The following is an 18,013-nucleotide window of genomic DNA, read 5'->3' as shown; positions in this document are numbered from 1 at the left end:
GTAACTGAGAAAGGAAGTTATTTTGCTATTAAAATGTTGAGAGGAATAGATATCATTGGGGAGTATCCAACCTGCTCGACAGGATTTCCTCAAAGCCTGGAGCATCAGAGGCTGAGGGGTGAGATTTCAGAAGTTTATAAAATCATGAGGGACATGGATAGAATGAATAACTAAGATCTTTTTGCAGGGTACAGGAACCAAAACTAGGAGGCAAAGGTTAAAGGTGAGTGGAGAAACATCTGGAAGGGACCTAAGGGGCACCTTTTCCACACAGAGGTTACTGTGTGTATGGAGTGAGCCACCAGATTGAATTGGTGGAGGCAGGTGCAATTACAACATTTAAAAGGCATTAGGATGGGTACATGAGCAGGAAGGGTTTAGAGGGATATGGGACTAATACTAGCTAATGGGACTAGATCAGTTTGGCTATCTGGTTGGTATGGATGAGTTAGATCAAAAGATCTGTATAACTCTGACTCTTCATGAATGGACCCCAATGAGAATCTATTTATCCCTCATGGGATTGGAAGGATAGTTTAAAAATTAGGGCCAGATTATTCAGGAGAGAGTTTCAGAGCACTTATTCAATCATAGAGTCTTTAAAAAGACATGAGAGGCAATTTTGATAGACAGAGGTGGTTTGTGTGTGAAATGAACTTCCAGAGGAAGTGGTGGATGCTGGTCCAATTATAACGTTTAAAAGACATTTGGATAGATACAAAATAGGAAAGGTTTGGAGGGATATGAGCCAGGAACAGGCAGGTAGGAGTAGTTTAGTTTGGGATTATGTTCGGCATGGATTAGAATGTTTGGCATGGATTAGACCAAAGGGTCTGTTTCTGTGTTGTCTGACTCTATGACTCTGTCATATCCCCTCTCTGCCTTCCTGATTTCTTTCTTAAGAATGCCCCAACACTCTTTACATTGATTAAGAGATTCAACTGAACCAAGTTGTCCATGTCTAAAAGTAAGATTTTCTTTTATCCTTGACGAGAACCTCTCTATCTTTATTCATCCATTGTTCCCTAATCTTACCAGCCTTAATGTGGAGGTGCCGGTGTTGGACTTGGGTGGACAAGGTCAAAAGTCACATGACACCAGGTTATTTGTGTGACTTCTGATGTTTACAAATCTTACCCTTCTCTCTAATAGGAACAAAATGCCTCTGAACTCTTGTCATCACACTCTTGAGCGCTTCCCAATTTTCAGACATACTTTTACCTGCGAACAGTTTACTCAAATCAACTTTTGAAATTTCTTGACTCATACCAATAATATTTGCCTTATTCCAATTTTAAAAAATGTAACTTTTATGGAAGACTTATCCTTTACCATAACTGTTTTAAAACTAATAGATTTATGATCATTTGACCCAAAGTGTTCCCGCTCTTTTTCTGCAGTCACCTGCCCTGCCTTATTTCCCAAAATAAGGTCTAGTTTTGCTCTGCCTTGAGTCGGAGCATCCACAAACTGATAAAGATAATTTTTTGAACACAATTGACAAATTCTTGATCATCCAAACCATTGACACTGTACAATCCCCAGTTAATGTTTGGAAAATTAAAATTCCCCCATTATTACAACCTTCTTCTGCTTACATATATCTGAGGCCCCTCTTCATAGTTGTTTCTCAATTTCCCTCTTACTATTGTGAGGCTTTTAGCACAATCTCATCAAAGTGACCTTTCCTTACTTATTTCTAACTTCTACCCATATATTTTCACTGGCCGATTTTTCAAAAATATCTTCTCTAGTTCCAGCAGTGATTTATTCCATAATCAAATATGCCACTTCCCCTCCTTTCTTGCCTCCTTTCTGATCCTTCCAATAGCATCTAAAACCTGGATCATTGAGCTACCAGTCGTTCCCATCTCTCAGCCAAGTTTCTGTAATAGCTATGATGTTTCAATCTCATGTTCCTAAACATGCCCTAAGTTCATCAGCCTTACCTGTAAGACCTCTTGCATTGCAATAAAAGCAATTTGGTCCTTCAGAGTTACTACAGGCTCTGATTCTTTCTTGTCTTTCTTTTCTAATTGATGTGCTCACCACATTCTGAACATTACCCCCCAATCCTTCTATTTAATTGCTGCTTAAAATTCCTCCCCACCCCCTCTCTTTCAGTACAACGTCTCTCTTAATGGAACGAGCAAATCTCCCTGCTTAGATAGTGGTCCCTTTCCAGTTCAGGTGAGACCCATCTTTTTTGAACAGGTCTGAGCAATCCCAAAAGACGTTCCAATTGTCCAAAAAGCTGAATCCCTGAACAAAACACCAGCTTGTCAGCCATTGATTTATGACCTTTAACCTTTTGTTTTTTTCCCTTGTTTGAGTTTGGCATTGGAAATAAAACAGAGATTACTACTTTTGAGATTTTTAAAAAATCAATTACTTAATCTCTTATATTTACTCTGTACTGCTTTAATCTTTTTTCCTAAAAATGCCATTTGATATTTTTACATTAATGTGAACAAGCAATACAATAATTTCCTGCTTCTCAATCTCACCTTTAACAAGATGTTTGAAACAGTTAGAGAAGTCCTTAATCCTTGCACCAGGAAAGCAACAAACCATCCTTAATTTACACTGACCACCACAGAATCTCCAGTCTATGACGAAGACTCCCCTATAAAATAATTCCATGAAATGTTGTTAAACGTTGCCTTACATAAGAATTATTCCAAGTGTCCAATAACTGACTGGTCTTCCATTTAGGAATAGCCAGCAGAGGCTTTTGAACTATCTCATTATCTTTCCTGACAGTCACCCATCTGTCTGACTGATCCTGTTATGTAATACTTTTTCTCAATCTATTAGCCATCACATATGTACCAATAACATTACACCTAAAAAGAGGAACTTCCAATAACACATTTATATCAAATCAGCTACCTCTAATTACCCACTGAAAATAATGTTAAAATGGAAAAGAATTTTAAAATGTATATATCAAACATTTCAGACTTAAATAAAATCAATCACTTCGCTGCTTAACTGAATAAAAAAAAGACTTCTCCTCAATAAATTACTCAAAGAAAGAAATAATCATTTCCAGAGACGAACATGTGTAGGACACCCGGAAACAAAAACACGGCCCTTCATTTTAAAACAAACTGTTTGGCTTTTCAAAACAAATATCTCAAATCGCGAATAGTTTTTTTTAAACTTCTGAATTGAGAATAAAAAACTCAGCCATTCACTATCGACCCTGAAAAGCTTGTTTTGTTTAGTATTTTTGTTTTTTGAAAATTTTATTAAAACAGAATGAATATAAGTCTTATATTAGCAACATATAATAACCCTAATAAAACTATAATAAATCTTTAATTAAGCCTGCAATCGCAGGAGCAGCTGCAAGATCCATGCTGCCTTCCAAAGAGCGAGAGCACCTAAAGGGTGCTAGATATATCCACACACAGCAGTGGATACAAGATCAATTATTAACTTTAGGAGAAAGTGAGGACTGCAGATGCTGGAGATCAGAGCTGAAAATGTGTTGCTGGAAAAGCGCAGCAGGTCAGGCAGCATCCAAGGAGCAGGAGAATTGACGTTTCGGGCATGAGCCCTTCTTCCTGAAGAAGGGCTCATGCCCAAAACGTCGATTCTCCTGCTCCTTGGATGCTGCCTGACCTGCTGCGCTTTTCTAGCAACACATTTTCAGCTCAATTATTAACGTTACACCTGCAATGAATAGGGTTTTGTTGAGCAAAGGGCAGGATTTACACAATCAATGGTAGGGCCATGGGGAATGTAGTCAAATAGAGATACATAGGGGTGTAGTTCCATAGTTCCTTGAAAGTGGTGTCTCAGGTGGACAGGGTGGTGAAGGCAACATTGGGCACACTTGTGCTCATCAGTCATTGAGGAAACTGGGGACATCATGTTACACCTGTACAAGATATTGATAAGGCCACATTTGGAGTACTGTGTACAATTCTAGTTAGCCTCCTACAAGTTGGATGTTATTACATTGGAAAAAGTTGCAAAAAAAAATTTACAAGGATTTTAGACCAGATCTAAAAGTTCTAAATTGGAGGAAGGCCAATTTTGATGGTATTAGGCAAGAACTTTCAAAAGCTGATTGGGCGCAGATGTTCTCAGGTAGAGGGATGGCTGGAAAATGGGAAGTCTTCAGAAATGAGGTAACAAGAGACCAGAGAAAGTATATTCCTGTTAGGGTGAAAGGAAAGGCTGGGTAGGTATAGGGAATGCTAGATGACTAAGAAATTGAGGGTTTGGATAAGAAAAAGAAGGAAGCATATGTCAAATATTGACAGGATAGATCAAGTGAATCCTTAGAAGAGTATAAAGGCAGTAAGAGTATACTTAAGAGATAAATCTGGAGGGAAAAAAGGGGACGTGAGATAGCTTTGGCAAATAGAGTTAAGGAGAATCTAAAGGGTTCTTACAAATGCATCAAGGACAAAAGGGCAACCAAGGAAGAGAATAGGGTCTCTCAAAGACCAGCAAGGCAGACTTAATGTGGAGCCGCAGGAGATGGGGCAGATATTAAAGGAATATTTTGCATCAGTATTTACTGTGGAAAAGGACATGAAAGATATAGAATATAGGGAAATAGAAGGTGACATCTTGAAAAATGTCCATATTACAGAGGAGGAAGTGCTGGATGGCTTGAAATGCATAAAAGTGGATAAATCTCCAGGATCTGATCTGGTGTACCCTAGAACACTGTGGGAAGCTAGGGAAGTGATTGCTGGGCCTCTTACTGAGGTATTTGTATCATCAATAGTCACAGATGAGGTACGGAAGACTGGAGGGTTGGCAAACATGGTGCCACTGTTTGAGAAGGGTGGTAAGGACAAGCCAGGGAACTATAGACAAGTGAGCCTGACGCTGGTGGTGGGCAATTTGTTGGAGGGAATCCTGAGGGACAGGATGTACATGTATTTGGAAAGGCAAAGACTGATTAGGGATAGTTAACATGGCTTTATGCGTGGGAAATCATGTCTCATAAACTTGATTGAGTTTTTTGAAGAAGTAACAAAGGGGATTGATGAAGGCAGAGCATTAGATGTGATCTATATGGATTTCAGTAAGGTGTTTGACAAGGTTCCCCATGGGAGATTGGTGAGTAAGGTTAGATCTCATGGAATACAGGGAGAACTCACCATTTGGATACAGAACTGGCTCAAAGGTAGAAGACAGAGGGTAGTGGTGGAGGGTTGTTTTTCAGACTGGAGGCCTGTGACCAGTGGAGTGCCACAAGGATCGGTGCTGAGTCCACTACTTTTCATCATTTATATAAATGATTTGGATGTGAGCACAAGAGGTATAGTTAGTAAGTTTACAGATGACAGTGAAGAAGGTTACCTCAGATTACAGTGGGATCTTGATCAGATGGGCCAATGGGCTGAGAAGTGGCAGATGGAGCTAAATGTAGATATATGTGAGGCGCTGTATTTTGGGTAAGTAAATCTTAGCAGGACTTATATACTTAATGGTAAAGTCCTAGGGAGTGTTGCTGAACAGAGAGACCTTGGAGTGCAGGTTCATAGCTCCTTGAAAGTGGAGTCGCAGGTAGATAGGATAGTGAAGAAGGCATTTGGTATGCTTTCCTTTTTTGGTAAGAGTATTGAGTGCAGGAGTTAGGAGGTCATGTTGTGGTTGTACAGGACATTGGTTAGACCACTGTTGGAATATTGCATGCAATTCTGGTCTCCTTCCTATTGGAAGGATGCTGTGAAACTTGAAAAGGTTCAGAAAATATTTACGAGGATATTGCCAGGGTTGGAGGGTTTGAGCTAAAGGGAGAGGTTGAATAGGCTGGGGCTGTTTTCCCTGTTTTCAGAGGGTAATGGGTGACCTTACAATGGGTTTATTTATAAGGAGAGGCTGGATAGACTGGGATTTTTGTCCTTGCACCATAGGAGGCTGAGAGGTGACCGTACAGAGCTTTATAAAATCAGGAGGGGTATAGATAACGTAAATAACCAAGATCTTTTCCCGAGGATATGGGAGTCCAAAACTAGAGGGCATTGGTTTAAGGTGCGAGGGGAAAGATGGAAAAAGGACTGAAGGATAACCATTACATGCAGAAGGTGATTCGTGTATTGAACAAGCTGCCAGAGAAAGTGGGTGCAATTACAACATTTAAAAGGCATCTGGATGGGTGTATGAATAGTAAGGATTCAGAGGGATGTGGGCCAAATACTGGCAAATGGGACAAAGTCAGATTGGGATGTTTGGTTGGCATGGACAAGTTGGACCGAAGGATCTGTTCCCATGTTGTATGACTATGACAAGTGTGTAAGGCAGTAAAGTAGGTGTACAGCATGCTTACCCTCATCAGTGAGGGCACGGAGGATAAAAGTTGGAAAGTCATGTGGTAACTGAATAAAACTTTAGTTTGGCCACATTTAAAATAGTATGTGCAGTTCTGTTTCTCACATCATAGGAAGGATGTCGAAGCTCTGGAGAGAGTGCAGAAGATGTTTACCAAGGTGCTGCTGCATTGGAGTGTATAGGCTCTCAAGGAGAGATGAGGTAAACTTGGATTGCTTTCACGAGAGCATCAGAGGATGAGAGGTGACCTGAGGAATATATAAGAGATGCATAGATCGGGTGGATAGTTGGAATCTTTTTCTCGGGGTGAAAATGTCAAATACTAGGTGGCATAGGTTTGAGGTGAAAGGGGAAAGTTGAAAGGATGTGTATGAGGCACATTTTTTATCCAGAGGGCAGTCAGCATCTGGAATGTACGGCTGGGGCAAGTGGCAGATGCAGATATGTTTGAAGATGTCTTTAGATAGACACATGAACAGGCTGGGAATAGAGGGAAGATGGATCAGATGCAGGAAGGTCGGATCCATTTAGAATGACATCACGGTCATCACAAATGGTCGGCTGAAGGGCCTGTCTGTCCTGTTCCATGTTGTATTTACATTCAAATGTTGTACCTTCCACTTGGAGCTTCAGCGGGTGGGATACCTTATTTAGAGCCTTTGGTGGATTTCCATAATATTTTGATTTTAGCATTGTTTTTGCAAATGTTGTAAATATGCCGTAAACAATCATGATCTGAAATACAGTATAGACAGGTGTTAGGTTGAATCTGTCAGACGACTTTTAAGGGTTCAAGTTAGAGGGTCGACGAACACACAGATGCTTGTTTTGAGAGGCTGAAATTCATGCTGCAGTTTAAAATACTATATTATTAGCAGAAGTCGATTTGATCGCACAACTAATCCCAGATAAAGAAGAAAAACACAATGAATTACAGTAAAGGTAATTACCAGATAAAAGCAAGAGACCATTATGAAAATTTAATATGGTAAAGATTCATAAAATCCTTCAAAATCACACTGTTCAACATCGTCATGGCCTGATATAATTGCACACTGAAAATGAAACATTTATTAAATTCTGAATGTGTAAGCGTCTTGAACTTTTCCACCAAATTCTTCCATTTTCCTCCCATTTACTTTTGTATGTTCTGAACCTCGACAACTTTAACAAATTTGTCAAAGAACTAAAGATAAACCAGTATTTGGCTAATATATCTCACTTTTATTCAGATACAATGGCACAATTAAAATGATTAATTTTTTAATGATATTAACTTTTGGACGTGTAGTGAAGAAAGTGCAATAAGTACCGATAGACTTAGTACCGGTCTGAATGAATGAATGAATCAAAACATGCTGTAATAAACCAAGTGCAGTAAGTAGAATTATGAATGGATGAATAAATGAATGAGTGAATGAATGAATGAAGACACAATATAGTAAACAAAGAGCAATGAATAGAGTTACCAGTACGAATGAACAAATGCGATTTTGTCTAAGTGGGTTAATGGGATCATGCAGTTTCCTTTTTAAGTGGTTTATAATGTAGGGTCGACTGATGCACAAGATATATGGAAAATACATGATTTGTTTGGCCAAAGTAAGGGGTGTACTTTTCCAAAAGATTGATCTATACATGGGTATATACGATAGTAAATCGCTGTACATGTATTGAATTTCCTGTCTACATGTTAAGTCCAATTTTATAAAGAAAAACACTGAAGTGCAGATATGGAAATATTAATGACTATATTTTGGTTTCACAGCATAATTAACAAATTTCAGTCGAGCAATCCATAGCAATGGTATAGGATATGTTTGGATTCAATTTTAAACTCTCATCCCTCATTTCACATTGCATTAATGGGGAGGGGGTGTGGCCTTACTTTCTCTCGTCTCAGTCCTGGAATGCACCCGTTCTGGTTGACTCTCCCCTCCTTTCCTGGGGGGAAGCTCCCTGAGACTCCCAACCTGCACTCCAATACTCAGTTTCAGCATAACCCCAGCTCTCAGCGATACCCAAGAACACCAAGCTAGTCTTACCCTGGGATTCCACACACTCCACCCCCAGAACCAATCTTCCTCAGCTCCACCCAGTAAACACCGCTTGTGAGCTTTTCAATCCCCTCACTCTCAGCTGAACTGAAGTATTCATGCTCATGGGCCTGTTCTGAGGCCGGACCCCAGCCCCTATCATGGAATCAGCAACTTTCTCATTCCCCAGGATTTATCCTGAATCAAACTCTGAGTGGCCTGTTAATTCCTAAACTTCTCCCTGAGTTTGGTGGAATAGCACAGAGCGATCCAACTCGTTTTGAGTCCCCGACACAGATTCTGTGTATTCAGCTGCCTTCCTGCAGTGCACACAGTTACAGCATTGCTAAAAGAGAGTTGGCTTCAGTTACTGACTGTCTCCCATGTTCCCCATCTTTTCTAACCAACCTTCAAACTCCTTCAGTGACTCTCAAATTAATGATTGATCGAAAATCTAGCAATGTGCCCTTTTCATATTATTGGACAGAATTAAATATTCTGAACATTTTGAAAATGTCCGTTTCAGTTTTCTTAAAACTGAGAGAATCCTGAAACCTCATTCTTCAGATATCTGGGCACTCGGACAAATTAAATGCAAGAATGAGCAAAGGATTCCAGCGCAGAGTCCTTAATCTAGAGAATGAATTTCCTTCTAATTTCCACATTCAATCTCAATCTGCAGTTACCCCCTCAGGCTGAATCTTACGTTTGTTGGCTAAGGGTCAGTTTTATTAAGTCTCATGGAGGGTTTCTCTCATTGAAGCTGAGTGAGATCTCTTGTCCTGAGGCAGGGCAGAAAAGGGAAATCTGGCACCTCCCCTTTGCAGACAGGGACCTGGAGTTCCTGGAGTTGCTGGGGATGTTTATCACCCCCAGCACTGGCAGTGGAAACTATGATACCAGACCCTGCCAGCCCACTACAATGTTGTCAGCCAGGTTAGTGGACTCTCTGCCATCTGTCACCCACCCCATCCCCTGACAACACTGACCCTGCAAACCCTCAGTGCTACCAACTCACTCGCTCAGGGACCCTCTGCACTTGCACCAAAAGTAGCAGCTGTGTCGCTCACTTTCATCTCCCACAATTCCTGATGTTCTCTCATTACAGACAGCAACAGCTCACAATAGGGCAGGGAGAGTGAGGACGGCTGGTGGGATGCTCAATCTCCAGCTCCTGAGCATCCTGACTCTGACCGCCCTGAGCAGCTAATTGGCCATGTCCCAGCCTCTGGGCTGGTATTGGAGGCTGCCCTTGCCTTACCGTGCTGGGACCCCCTGAGTGAAGGCTGTCTCCTTTGACCTGACTGAGAACTGATGACAACCCGGACAAGCTTCCCAGCTTTGAGTCTGTATTAAACAGTGGGACTGTGAGCCTGGGATCTCTGCGTATCTCTTGCTCAATGCCAAGGTGCAGCATTGAAAGGCAGAAGCACCATGTTAGGGGATTTAGACACTGGCACATGTCAGATGTCTGTACCTGTGGACATGGGGCACATGTGGTGGTGTCCTTGGAGCATGTCAAGAGATGTTTGAGTGTGATGTCCAACGTGAAGGTCCTAATGACGCCAGCAATGAGTTGAAGTCACCAGGTACTCACTGTCCATGTTCCAAGTTTTCAGCATTTTTTTGCTCCTGGCAGGTAATAGGATGGGAAGCTGCATATTAATGAGGCAAGGTGTGCAGTTAACAAATATTATTCTACCTGAATAAGCAATTTACTACAACCTAGCGAGAATCTCCCCTTATTGCCCAGAACATAGTTTAAAGTTGCAGAGAGTCGTTCCCGTTATCGACAAAGGCCTTGCTGGACCTCTCACATGTTTCTGCCACATTTCTCACCATATCCCATGTGGGTCAGGCCCTGACAAGACTCTGCCCTTCTCCATTATCCATTGTTTGTACATTTGAGCTTGAACCAGAATCACTCATTGTGTAACTTTACAATCCCCACTGCAACAATCTGTTAAATTCCTAAGAACCTATCACGGAATCACATGATCTCCTGAGATGTGATCTATAGTTGACAAGCATCGATGTGCTGTGGTCTGTCATTGTGAGAAATGTGTTGCTGTCAATGTGGTCACTGCACAGTGACATGGACTGCAGTGACTATCCACATTTGGATTGACAGCTGTGTGTGGATAAAACTTGGGGAGAACAGGAAACACAATGTCACAGACAGAGCGTTCGAGCACAAGCCCAGCCCAATATCAGCTGTTACACAGAAGCTGCTGATATTTCTATCTGATGGGTTGAAGCCACAATGAGATTGGTCCCAAATCCTTAGCCTCAGTGTGGCACCATTCACTGAAGTTTGGAGTCAGCCCATATCAGGTCCTTGTGGACACACAATCATGGGGTTGTAGTTTTATTGTTCATATTCTCCAACGCAGCAAATTTTAAAAATTAAACCTGGTGGAGAAACACAATTGAATGTGTTCAATATAAAAATATAACCAGGAATATATTGTCTTTTTTAAATCATTTCAAGTTGCACTGCCGAACGCTGGCTCCTGGTGGTCATCTTGCTTCCGTACACTCGGCGGAACAGTTTCAAATTATTAAAAAGAATTCATCTCCATCTACAAACTTTTGGATTGGCTTGAATGACATCTACAAGGTAACGTTACTGGCATTGCTACTTTACATTATTTAGGGGAAACAAACTATATATTTTAAAATAGTATGAGTTTATATCTCCACAGGAGGGGACTTTCCTCTGGACTGATGGATCTTCATCAGATTTTATGAATTGGAGGAAGAACCAACCCGATAACCATCGTGGTAAAGAACACTGTGCGCACGCTGTCGGTAAGTCAATGTTGCCGAGTGTCTAAGGGAAAGGCAAATAGATCCCTGGGTGAGATTCCAGCTGGACTCCGTGTGGTTGAGTTACTCCGACCGACGCTCCTATTATTCGAGTCTCACTATTCCACCGTCCACAACACAACTGAAAAAATTATATAGATTTTACCAAGATAATCAGTTGAAAAGCCTTATCATTTGAAATAGCAGATTCTAAACAGCAAGATCTATCCATCAGGTTTCTTTACAATTCATTAATTTATTACCAGTAGAACTTATTGAATGGAATATTAATCGATTTAACATAGTAAATGATGTTAAAGTACAAAAACTTATGAATCGACATATCCCCCGAACATAACCACAGACACACACACAGACACACACACAGACACACACACAGACACACACACAGACACACACACAGACACACACACAGACACTTCACTGTAATACTTGGCTTTCAGAAAATGTTCCTTTCTTCTTGAACTATGTTGCTCTGATGTTCTGGCACCTGTCAAGTCACTAACCACTGATAGTTGTCTCTGAAGTCAAATAATTCTACAGAAGCTGGTATCCCATCACTAAGTCACACTTTCGTTACACATGAACACTCCTTGACTGCAGTACAGCCTCATAAAGAGGCACATACCAAAGTGACAGCTTCTCTGATACTCCCCTTAATATCTGTCAGCCAGGGCTCCCTGATTGGAGCAGATTTACAGCCTCAATCAGGGAACTCATATTCTACGGGTTCTACACAGCTGACCTTGTTACAATCACTGCATCCCTCGCCCACTGAATCTGAGGACATAGGCTGCACCTTTTCCTTGGAAAGCTTCCTGGGGGTGTTTTAGCAACAAGTCAGGTTCTTCTGACTTGGAATCCAACACGGGAAGCGTGTAAAGCACAGGAACTCTCCCTTTACTCCAGGAACACCTCGGTAGAATTTCACTCCCTGCTTTCAGTGGCAAAGACAGCGAGGCAGCTACTCCAGTTATTTCCATCTCTGATTCAGGGGACTCGAGAATGCTTGAAGGAGAGGGTGGATCCACAGCTTCCAGCAGCATTTCCCAAAGGTTCCGAGGGGCGGGGCACGGTTTGCTCCAGCACAGTTTGTGAAATTGCAGCTTTCATTCAGGAATGTTGCACGGAGCTGAATGTTGTACATTACTGGCCCTGATTTCACATCGACCATGCCTCTTACTGATGCAGGGCCTTGTACGTGATTCTTATATCAAACTGCATACCCTGTATCAAACTATCTTTTGCATTTGGCAGAGTCTTGGTTCCAGCATTAGAGATCTTGATACCATTTCACACTCTCCTCGGTTTGGGAAGATTTAAACCTGTCCTACCCATTACTGACTCTGCTGGTGCTGTCCCTGTAGTAGCATATGGCATCGTCCTTTAATCAAACAGGAACTGTGACAGCTTGGTGTCTAGTGAGACGATATGCTGTTTCTTCAATCCAGTCTTCAAAGTTTGAACAGCCCTTTCTGCCAGGCCATTGAGTGAGGTGTGGTATTGAGCTGCCCTCAAATGTTGAATCACATTCGACTTGAAGAAACAACTAAATTCCCTGCAGGTAAATGATGGCTGTTAGCTGTGACTAACACTTCCAGGACTCCGTATATTGTAAACAATGTGCACAAATTTTCTATTATTGCCCCCATGTTTGATGAGTAGACCCTATGCACGTCCAATCACTTTGAGTGGACATCTGCAATGACTAAGAACATTGAACCCATGAGAGGACCTGTGTAGTCGAGGTGAAACCGAGTCCAAGCTTTACCTGGCCGTTCTCACGGATGTGGGGTTGCTGCTGGCAGTACTTGGCCACGGGGCACTCTGGGTACTGCCCCACCAATGCAGCTGTGTCTGCACCCAATCCTGGCCACCAGACACAATTTCTCACCAAAATCTTTATTTAGGAGACCCCTGAGTGGTACTAGTGATGAAGAACCAGTATTTGACAGCGACCTTTGCTCAGGACAATCACTCTTGCTGTATGTAATCATATGCCGTACTCTACTGTGAGCTGGGCTCTCCAGGTCCAAAAGGCTTTCAGCTCTAGTTGTGGTGGCCCTTTGGTTTTTCCCATTAATACCAGCTGTTTCAGTTTGGAAAGGACTGGATCTTTCTGTGTCCAAAGTCTGAGACAGTCCATTATGTGGAAAAATGGTGGTAATGCAGTTTGGCAGGAAGCCAACAGGAGATGAATATTATTTCAGTGGGTTCAGTCTGCAGACCAGTGTAGCACAGTGGAATGTTTAGAGTCCTCATGCAAAAATCCCAAAAGGCCAGCATATACACTCCACAGATAATCACAAAGGCAAGTGGAATGCTGGCATTTCCTTTAAGGGGAATGGAGTATTGGACTGAGACAGCTTTTGAATCAGGAAAGGAATCAAGGTTTTGGGGAATAGGCAGGAAAGTCAAGTTGTGGATGATCAGGTCAGCTGTGATCTCATTGAATGACAGAGAGGCTTTGATGGGCTGAATGGCCCACTTCTCCTTTGGCAGCTGCCTGTCCCACCCTGAACATGGTTTTCTTTAGAAATTGCAGAGATCAGCTGGACAGTTGGTCCCGAGCAGCCTTCACTCTAACTGAGGCAGAGCAACAAGGATTCACTGAAGCTAGTCATTGTTTAAACACAGCCCGAGCAGGGGCCGACAGCAAAGTAACATTCATCACCAATCATGTGACTTACAACAAACCTTGTTCTTAATAACCTCCAATGCCCACGGTGAGCTTTCACAATCCTCTTTGAAGAAACCACTCCAGATCAGACTGTAACATGTGATCAGCCTGCTCTATCTCAGCCTGCTCCAGCCGGTGATCAGACAACTCCTGTTCCTGAGAGAGCTCGCTATCGCCCTGGGGCTCATTCCCTTATACTCCATTTCCTTGTCAGCAGCCAGTGAGATCAAACCTTGACACTGTCCTGTCTTCAGTGATTGGTCAGTTTGACCATGAGCAAACATCACAACAGTGTCATCTAACACAGTCTGTTCATCTTCCACTCAGTAAGATAATTGCTTGTTTTCTCTGGAAAGAGGCTTATTTCCCAGCTTTAATGAACCTTGACCTCAGGCCAGTCTGTTCAGGTTGTTCATTGAAACTATTTCCTTGCAGCGGAAGTTTGTGTTGTTTAATGAACCATCAGATATTTATACACCATAACCCTGTGGCTATTGACAAATAATTGTCACACATCTCGTAGACAGTGTCTGTTTTAAATCAGAACTCAGAACTTCAGCCAGATAGTGACAACACTTACATTATTTAATGTAAACACACATCCCTTCAGACAACACTGAAAAGAGTAATGAAGACATCGTCCAACTAATTGATCTTTCAATAGAGAAGCTTCAAATGATTTTCTTTTCCCCATTGTGGCTGACCCAGCAAATTTAGGGTTGTGCCCGATATCCTACATCAAGCAATGGGATAATGACAAGATGGGATCGAGTTAACTCAGTTGGATGGATGGTTGGTTTGCAGACCAGTGTGATGCCAACATTGTGGGTTCAATTCCCATCATCAGTTTGAGGTTACCAACCTCAACCTCTTCCTTTGACTGAGATCTGGTGACCCTCAGGTTAAATCACCACCAGAGAGCAGCCCCTATGGTCTGGTCAGACTATGGCAATGCAACAACAACAAATGATAAGATTATTGATGCTCCCAAAAACAGAGGATGAACCAATCACACAAGTTGTCTAGTTCACTGACCACATTCTCTCTTTCCTCCAGGGAAGGTACTTTACTGGAACGATATGGTCTGCACAGTCAAATTACATTCCCTCTGCTCCTACAAACTGCCAGGTCTCTGCTCTACTAAAAGAATCCAACAATGCTCCAAGAATCCTGTCTGAGAGTGGATGTAGTGCCTCAATCTGCTTGTAGTTGCGGTCACAGCCAATGAGGACTGTACTGACTTAGTTTCTCAGCCAAGAATAAAAATTGCATCATGAGTTGTGTGTTTGTTACTGTGAGTCTAGTTTATAGCAGCCTTCCTGTCCCACTGATGCTTCCTACCCATCTGTTCTTTCAATGCTATACTGGGGAGGAGACAGCAGATCAGGGACATGGATAGTTTTATAATTCATTTCCACAATGTGGGTATTACTGCAGGGTCCAATTCTCTTCCTCTTTGGGAAGGTGTTGGCTGTGATCATCCTTCTTGAATTAGTGCAGTGCGGCTGGAACAGGTACACCCCGTCTTCATAGGGAGGGTGTTCTAGGATCTGGATACAGTTGGGATGTGGGTTAGCCACTGCAGAATTCACAGCCTCTGACCTGTATGTTATACAGCTGATCCTTCAAATATTCTGGTTAATAATAGTCAACTATTTTTGTGGGCATTTGAAAAGCAAAGGCAATTGGTTGGATGATCTCTTGCTGACAATAACACTTGTGCATTACAAATGGTAAGTCACAGAGTCAAAGATAAAGCAGCTGCAGGTACTTGGCCAAAGGGATTATCCTGAGGAAGTGGTGGCACTGTGGCTCAGTTGGTTGAAGCACCTGCGTCATTGCATTTGCACAGAGACACGAACAGGAAAGGTTGAGGGGGACATGGGTCATACACAGGCAAGTGGGATTAGATTAGTTTGGGCAACTTGATTACAAGGATGAGTTAGACCAAAGTGCCTGTTTCTGTGCTTTTTGACTCAATAACTCCGTGAGTCGGTGATTGTTGTTACTCGCGTGGTCTCTCTGTGCACCACCTCAAATCACACATTGTGCAGTTAATGAGTTCCAGGGAGCAGTGAGCACACTGGGCAATGGTTCCAGGGAAGGCATCAAGGTGGGAGAGATGGAGAGGATGGTGGGGGTATCAGAGATGGGAGCGAACTGGAGATGGGAGTGGGGAAGGGAGATAGGGTTGTGAGGGGTTGTGGGTAGAGAGAGCTGGAGAGCACAGGAGGAGGGACAGAGAGAGTGAGAGAAGGCCCACCAGCTGTCAGGCCCTCCTTGCCCAGTTCCATTTAATTTGTAATAATTTCATCGCCCATCTCTCTGCAGTGAAGGTGTTTAGGGTCAGATAATGGTCACAGCCAACTGGCACAATTCCACTGGTCATTGCAAGTTGAACTTGAACATTTCAATGATTCTGAACTCAGCAGCAATGATTTTACAAAAGGCCAGCACTGGCTAAAGGTGAAGCATTGTTTGTTCAACATCAGAGGATGACATGAGAGCCACACACCATCACCTCATCATCCCTCATGGAAGGTTGATGATAGTCTGTACTGAATGCACTGGGAAGTTGAAAGCTTGATGTTGATCTGGGATGGGACAGGGTTCAGAGTGCAGTAAGTACTCCATTTTGATGTGACATACTGCTCACTGAGCTGATGTGGTATATTCACCAAGTTGCTGAGGCTGAAGCTGAATGTACGATGGAGACAAGGCCCTCATTACTGGCGTGCATGCAGCATGTCCCACTGACTGGGGGAGTGTGTTGTGTCCTCACCTGCAGGTGTGTGTCACCAATGACTCTCCTCAGACTGAAGAACCTCCTTCACTCCTTGTGTTTCCCAATTTTCACTGAGATTCCTGCATCCTGCCTCTGATGGGATATTGGTCACTGGGACTGCCTTCTGAAGAAGGTGAATGATGGTATAGGAGGACCAGAGCTGACAGCAAGCACAGGAGCAGCAGTGGTCTGGCACAGAGGATTGGGAACACCCAGCCCAGAGAAAGGTTGTAGCTGCAGGGCCCCTCAGGATGCATGGGGTGTGCAGGGGGAGGCCCAGAGTTTTCCAGCTGCCAGTCCGTTTCCTGGGGATTAGCGCGGTGCAGTGACCTCACCGGCTCCACATGTCCCGGGACACAGCAGGAGTATGGACCTGCTCCTGTTGTTGGAAATGGATTCCATCATCCAGACTGTGCTAAGATACAGCGGAAATCAATGTAAGATAATCAGTTTGGCTCACGGTATAATTCAATTAATGAGCTGGAAGCTCCGTATGTACACACACAGGACCCTGTTCTGCACAGACACGAGGAACATGTCTTTAGATTGTATCTTTTACACTGAGGGGAAAGTGAATTAGAATGTCAGACCCTGCTGCATTCCCCATGGCAACACCCTGACTGGTGTCGACTGGCCTGGTGCGAGCGTTATCAGCTAAGATTGATGGCAGGTCTCACTGCATCTCCATGCCAACCACGAGCCAACCAATCAGCACCTTGTTCTCTTACTACCATAGAATCCCTACAATGTGGAAATAGGCCATTTGGCCCAACACGTCCACACTGACCCTCCAAGGATGAACCCACCCAGACCCATTCCCTATTACTCTCCATTTCCCCTGACTAATGCACAAAAGCTACACATCCCTGAAGACTATGGGCAATTTAGCCTGGCCAGTTCACCTAACCTGCACATCTTTAGATTGTGGGAGGAAACCCACGCAGACAGGGGGAGAACTCCACACAGATAGTCACCCAAGGCTGGAATTGAACCCGAGTCCCTGGGGATGTGAGGGAGCAGTGCTAACCACTGAGCCCTTGTGCCGCCCCACTGAGCCACCGTGCTGTCTCTATGTCAGCTGTCATTCTCCTTCTAATGTTGATTTCTTGTATGTTAGTCCTGGTGAAAGCAAGATGATTAACACTGACCTGGTGTTTGTTTTTAGCAATGTTTAACATAGGTATAACCAAGCAATGAATTGCTACTGCTTCCTTCATAATGGATCTAGCATTTCCGAATGACGGGTACCAGACTAATTATTCTAGAATGCCCTGTCTCCTATCTCCTACATTTCCCAAATGGTGATGTTAGATCTGGGATTTCCAATCTATAACTGAAAGGGGGATTGACTTTGGGGTCACTGCTCAATTGCACCAGTTG

The 18,013-nt window shown here is 42.9% G+C and overlaps 1 long non-coding RNA gene across 1 annotated transcript; it reads left to right on the top strand.

Annotated features, from left to right (window-relative positions):
• Window positions 1–10,795: 10,795 nt before the first annotated feature.
• LOC148145843 (uncharacterized) lies at window positions 10,796–15,119 on the top strand. Its single transcript, XR_015761211.1, has 3 exons — window positions 10,796–10,959; window positions 11,045–11,150; window positions 14,905–15,119. It is a non-coding gene; the product is annotated as an uncharacterized LOC148145843 (long non-coding RNA).
• The last annotated feature ends 2,894 nt before the right edge of the window (window positions 15,120–18,013 follow it).

The sequence above is a fragment of the Chiloscyllium plagiosum genome, unplaced genomic scaffold (assembly GCF_037043375.1).
Source record: "Chiloscyllium plagiosum isolate Xiang-an unplaced genomic scaffold, Cpla_swu_hap1 HiC_scaffold_23, whole genome shotgun sequence".
In the NCBI taxonomy this organism is placed as follows: Eukaryota; Metazoa; Chordata; class Chondrichthyes; order Orectolobiformes; family Hemiscylliidae; genus Chiloscyllium; species Chiloscyllium plagiosum.
This window is presented reverse-complemented; position numbering and strand designations above follow the sequence as displayed.